General features: G+C 44.3%; 1 long non-coding RNA gene across 1 annotated transcript; it reads right to left on the bottom strand.

Annotated features, from left to right (window-relative positions):
• Nucleotides 1–1,927: 1,927 nt before the first annotated feature.
• On the bottom strand, nucleotides 1,928–5,594 carry LOC120586125 (uncharacterized). Its single transcript, XR_005648597.1, has 2 exons — nucleotides 5,494–5,594; nucleotides 1,928–2,065 (listed from the first exon to the last, which is right to left on the bottom strand). It is a non-coding gene; the product is annotated as an uncharacterized LOC120586125 (long non-coding RNA).
• Nucleotides 5,595–5,819: the final 225 nt, after the last annotated feature.

The following is a 5,819-nucleotide window of genomic DNA, read 5'->3' as shown; positions in this document are numbered from 1 at the left end:
GGTGAAATTTCCCAAGCGGATGGGGTTGCCTTATGCGGAGAGATTGCAGCATGAAAGAAGAGATGGCCCAGGACCGAACCTTGCAGCAGAGGAGTCATCAGGAAAGAGACTGAAGAGGAGCCATCTGAGATAGAAGGGACCGCACCGTAGAAGCCAAGGAAACTTTATTCAAGAAGGAGTAGCTGTAAAGAACGTTCAAAGGAAACATTAAGTTTTGGCCATAAGGAAGTCTCTGGAGGCCTTTTGAGTAGGCAGTTTTCAAGAAATGAGGGGCAGGAATGAGATCCTAGTGACTGAGGCAGAGATGAGGAGGCAAGAAAGTATAAATGGAGCCCCAAAATTGCCCCTGGGAGATTTTGTGGTGAAGGGAAAAAGAGAAATGTAGCTTGAAGGGAAGAAATTTCTATTTTACTTAGTTCATTAGTTTGCAAAGCACTTTTACATCCATTACCTCATTTATTCCCCAAGATAACTCAGCTTGTAGGAAAGGCAAGTATTGATACGCCCGAGAACAAAATGAGGTTAAAAGTGGTTAAAAGCTTGCCGAAGGTCGTCTGTAGCAGGTAAGTGGAAGAACTGAGTTTAGAATTCAGGTCATTTGGCTCTTAACTCAGTGACCTTTCTATTGTGTGGAAACAGCACTCTAAAGTGTTTGCTCTATTTGGATATTGAACACTGAAGGGCACTGAGCTCCTTGGTAAAAGGGGTTTTGATCCTACTCAGGGAACAATGGGGAGCAACTGGAGGGTTTTGTGCAAAGGAATGCCATGTTTAAGTCAATACCAGAGGGAGACAAATCTGGCAGTGAGGTGTAGGATGCCTTAGGGGTGCCAACACCTCAGGGCGCAGACCCTTAGGACGTGGCTCCAAACTGGGTCACAGCTTTGTGTCGCATTGCATGTTGAGAAAGCTATTTTGCTTTCAGTCTGTGGACCCTCTTTTGTTTGTGTTAAGGAGAGGGTCGCACTTCGCCAGTATCTTTTAACAACACCCCTCAAATACCCTCTACTCTTCTTTTTGAACAAAGAGAGAGCTAGCCTCAGGCTGAGAATAGCTGCAAGTAACTGGCTCTCGTTAGAATTACATTGCTTTGTGTTCACTCTATTTTTATGATCATTTTCCAGTTAGGACAAGTAATACTGATTATTTATTTATTTAATAATAGAAAGGTTACTATCTAAACATTTAAGTGAAACAAGTCAAATGAAGGAAAAATATTAAGTCAGTTCTAAGACAGGTGGTATACAATATGGAAAAAAACACGAATGTACATCCTAATGACTAAAGTTTGGGAAATTCTCTCATCAGAGACTATTGCAGTAGGAGTAATGAGGGTTTAATCCAGGATGGGATGATGACACTGGAAATGGAGGAGAAGTCTCTGATGGATATTTGAAAGGAGTTAAAGGATTTAGGTATTTTCTGTGTCATTTCTCAGGATCTTAATGGCTGCAATAATAGAAAACTTAAATCAAAAAGGCTTGTGAAATACAGTGAATTTATTGTCTCACATATCAAGCAGCCCCAACATGAGGCTGACGTGGCTGGAGCAGTCCTGTTGTGACGTGTGCAAGGAGAAAACATCTCTTCCAGAGAGGAAGTGTGAAGGCCGCAGAAACCTTCCTCTGAAGCCACCTGCACCAAAAGGTTTTCCTGCAGGATTCGTTGCCTCATAATAGGTCACATATCATGCATAAGCCAATCATTGCAAAGGGGAGTCAACTGACCGTAATCAACCTAGACTAGTTAGGATTTTTCTCTGTGCCGATGATAGCGATCCCTTCCTGAAGGATGGGTTTCTCAACATAACAGGAGCTCTGTTTACAAATATGGCTGGTAGGTAGTCAACTTTTACAACTTACACCAGTGGTTCTGAAATTCCTCAAATTAGCCATTGGACATAAGTGGGAAGTTCTTGAGGCTTGTGGGTTTTTTATTTTTTTTATTTTTTTTTATTTTATTTAGCTTTTCTCTCCATGTGTTGGATTAACGCAGAACGAAATACTTCCACTGCAAAATCAGCGTCTGGTTTAGTGACGCACATGGAGGGCGCAATGCGGAATGTCTGAGGAGACAAAGGAAAATAGGGTGACAATTGTCATAGAATAAAATATGATTAGGGAGACTCCAAAACCTTGCTTTTATGACATTTTTATATTTCCCCCACGAATTGGTCTCCTTTCTCTCTACTCATGCTGTACCCAGGCCATTTACCCCCCCAGCCTCCTGAAAATCCTGGTACCATCTGGCTCTGCTGCTTTTCCTTTCGGTCATCTGCTCACCGCTTGGTCCTTCCTGTCTTCACTGAGGTCCTACGTACCTATCTACACTGCATTTCTGACGTCGCTGAGGGCGGCCTCCGTGTCTGTGTGTACGACACAACAAACTAGCATCTCAGTTTCCTGCTTGCCACAAATCCCTTAACCTTCATCTGCACCCCTCAGCATCCATTTGCCCCCAAGGCCAGCACCATGAGCCTGCTCTTCACTAGGAATAATTCGATTTCTGATTCCCGTTACATCTGCCCTTCTCACGAAAACTTCAGTCTCCTCGTCCCTCCGCTATCTATCGCCCCACTCAGATCTTTTTTTTTTCTACCCAGCTCCGAGCACATGGTTGATTGAACTACTCTCTCACCTGCCCCCTCACTTGGCTTGCATTTCCACCCTTCTGCTTCTGCACCCACGCTCAGTGTCCCAGCCCTCACCGACGCGCCAACATAGGTAGCTGAGGAGTTTGAAAGAAAATCACACTGCTGTGCAGACTGACACTACTAGGCATGCAGGGTCTCTAACGTCTGCTGATCCCCTAAATTTTTCTTGTTCTCTGTCAGGTTCCTTCCCCGTTCTCAACCTTTATCGTTCTTCTCAATTTCCTCACTCATCTCCCACGCCTCTCACTCTATTTCATAGATGATCTCGCCTCATGCTTCTCAGAGCTGTCAGGCGAGAGCTTTCCATAAACTTGTTTGCTCCCACATCCGTTCTTGCATCCTGGCCCAAAGGTTCAGAGAACAAGGTGTCCCTACTGTTCAACTCCAAGTTTTCCACCTGCGCCCGTCACTCTCGCTCCGGGAAACATCCCCGTGTTCTCTTGCATCTTCAGCATCTCCTCAGGCTTCAGCTCTCGGAACCCAAATCCAAACCACAGGAAATAAGAATCTGGTGCCTCTCCCTGGTTCCTTCTAGCTACCATGCAAATCCCATGTTCTCCTTTCGTCCAAACTTACTAAAAAGACTGGTTGATGTTTATCGGCCATCATTTTTTTCACTCTACCCTTCCTCTGTTCACATCTTAACCCGCCGCAGTCTGGTTTCTGCCCTGATCCACCTCTGACACCACTATAGCTAGAGTTGCCTCATCTCACTGCTCTTTTCATCTAGACGTACTTCCCAGGAGATGTCCTCATGTCACCACTTATCTGCCGATGACTCCCATATCATGATCTTCACCTCGGTCCCTTCCTTTGAGCTGTCAGCTTGTTTATAGAAACATGTCCATAAAACCCTTAATTGGAGCCAAAGCCAAACTCATCCTCGCCCTCCTTAAACCAAATCAGAGGCGAGGGACTCGTCCTTTGTTCTCCCTCATTCTTAACATCCAAGTTCTGTGCATTTATTTCACTTCCGGAATTGTTCTCAGAATGTCTCCTCTATCATGACCACTACTGCTCACGTTCACACAGCATCATCAGCCCCCACCTAGACTACCAGCCTCCGGTCTTGTCTCCTCAGGTTTATCCTCCTCAGAGGACAGACTCAGAAATCAGACTGAGTTTGGGTCCTAGTTCTGCCACTTAGAAGCTGTGTGACTTGGACAATGTACTTAACCTCTGTGTCTCTTTTTCTTCATTTGTAAAATAAGCATAATAATAGTACTAATCTCATAGTCTTGTTGAGAACATCAAATGAGTCAATACATGTGAAGCGTTTAGAACAAAGCCTGACAAGCAGTGAGGCTTATTATTCCCACTCACTACCTCAAGCAAAGTACTCCAAGCTCACCAGTGTGTGTGTGGCTCTTTGCACCTTGCAATGGTTCTCCTTGTTCATTGAATGTTTATTTCATTGTTTAAGGCTCAGCGTAGCCAGATCTTATTTATCATTGCAGCCTTTGTATCCAGCATAGCAACTACCGCTTAGCGCTTAAGTGTCTGCCAAATTACTAAGGAACAAGTAAGCAAGTAAACGATTAATGTTTTATGTCTATAAATTGCACATTCTGGGATTTTTAATCATGACTTTGACTTGAACAGAAAGATATTTGTGACCAGAATGAGAAAAAAACTCACCGAGCATGTCCCAGCAAAAGTACTCATTTCGGTTTTGTGTGGGTACGGTTTGGTTTGGGTTGGGAGAGCTTTAGGACTATTTGTTTACAGGTGGAGGAGAAGCTGAGGAAACGTTGCAGATTGGAGAGAACACAGTGGTATTTGCCTGAGGAACGAAGGTGGAGGGAGTGTCCAGGGTCAAGAGTGCAGGGTGGAAGATCTACATCTGAACGGGAGTGACACCTCGTTCTTTGAAACTTCAGGAAAGAAGTAAGACATGGATATGGGAAACACACGAGTTGATATAAAGATCGTGCCTAATAGCTTCCATTTTCTCTGAGAACTACGAGGCAAGGGTGTGCACTGAAATAGAGAGATACAGGAATGGAGGAGGGAAGAATGACTAACATTTAAAATGGGAATGAAAGATAACAAAGGACAAGAACAAATTAGAGGAAGAGCAGAAGTTACCCTAAGTCTTCAATCCGGGCTACGGAGCCAGTCCTTGGTGAGGACCGTCCTGCTGTGCAAGGGATCAGGGGGCAGATTGCTTTACTACTGGCTGCAGTAGCCCATGCCCACAGGGCAGGCCGACACCAGAGTCCTGACTGTGGAGCCTTACGGCATTCCTGGCAAGGGAGCACAGAGAGCTTGGTCTCTGCATCTCCCAGCCTGAGGGTGAAGGGCTCTGGGAGTGGCCGATTTCTTTCGAATTCTGCATTAGGGACCCAGCCAGGGTAGTCTCTCATCTCTCCTACAGGCCTGCCAATGCCGTTAGGTTGCTCCCAGCCACAGCTGCAATCAGTTGTTGCAGGTTTAGTGTTTGCAAAGTCAGAGCCCAGGGCTCAGATTAGGAACAGTAGGATTGCTCTTACAGGGGTCAGAATTAGCTCATACATGAGACAAACTATTTACTGCATGACTGTTATGACTCTATGATGACCTATACTGCAAATCCTCTGGTTTCTGTACATCTCCTTTATGCCTTGTTAAATTCTCTGTGTTTAGTCCCCACAGAACTGCAGTAACTAAACCATTTGAACACAGCGCCCCCTTGTGTCCCGAAGACTTCATTGCCACTTTCTTTTGACAATGTCAGAGCACTATGCCTAGAGGAAGTGGGGCTGGGTCCAACAGCATAGCCATGAAGAAAAGTGACCAGCGCTGGGACATCAGAGAGATGCCTTCGTAAAGTGATCGGTAAGGACCAACCTGTCTCTTACCTGAGAAAAAATGCCGCCTCTGCCAATTAGAAGCCCCATGTTTTTGCAGTCCTCATGGATTTGACTGACTTCTTCCCTGGGAAGAGGCTGGCAGCTCATCTGTAAATACATTTAAAAAATATTCCCTATTTGACATTTGAATGATTAAATACATTATTTCCAAGAGAAGAAAAAAGTGACTCAAGCAATCAATGCTCTTTTCTCCTTTTTAATCTCTCTCTCTCTCTGTAATTGAATAAAGCTGTTAATTGTTGGACTGGATTTTTTTGGCGGGATGCTATTAGATATTAATAATATTTATTATTAATAATATTAAATATATGTTT

Source organism: Pteropus medius, unplaced genomic scaffold (genome assembly GCF_902729225.1).
Source record: "Pteropus medius unplaced genomic scaffold, Ma_sr-lr_union100, whole genome shotgun sequence".
NCBI lineage: Eukaryota > Metazoa > Chordata > Mammalia > Chiroptera > Pteropodidae > Pteropus > Pteropus medius.
Note: the sequence above shows the minus strand (reverse complement) of the source record. Positions and strands in the feature narration are given on the sequence as shown.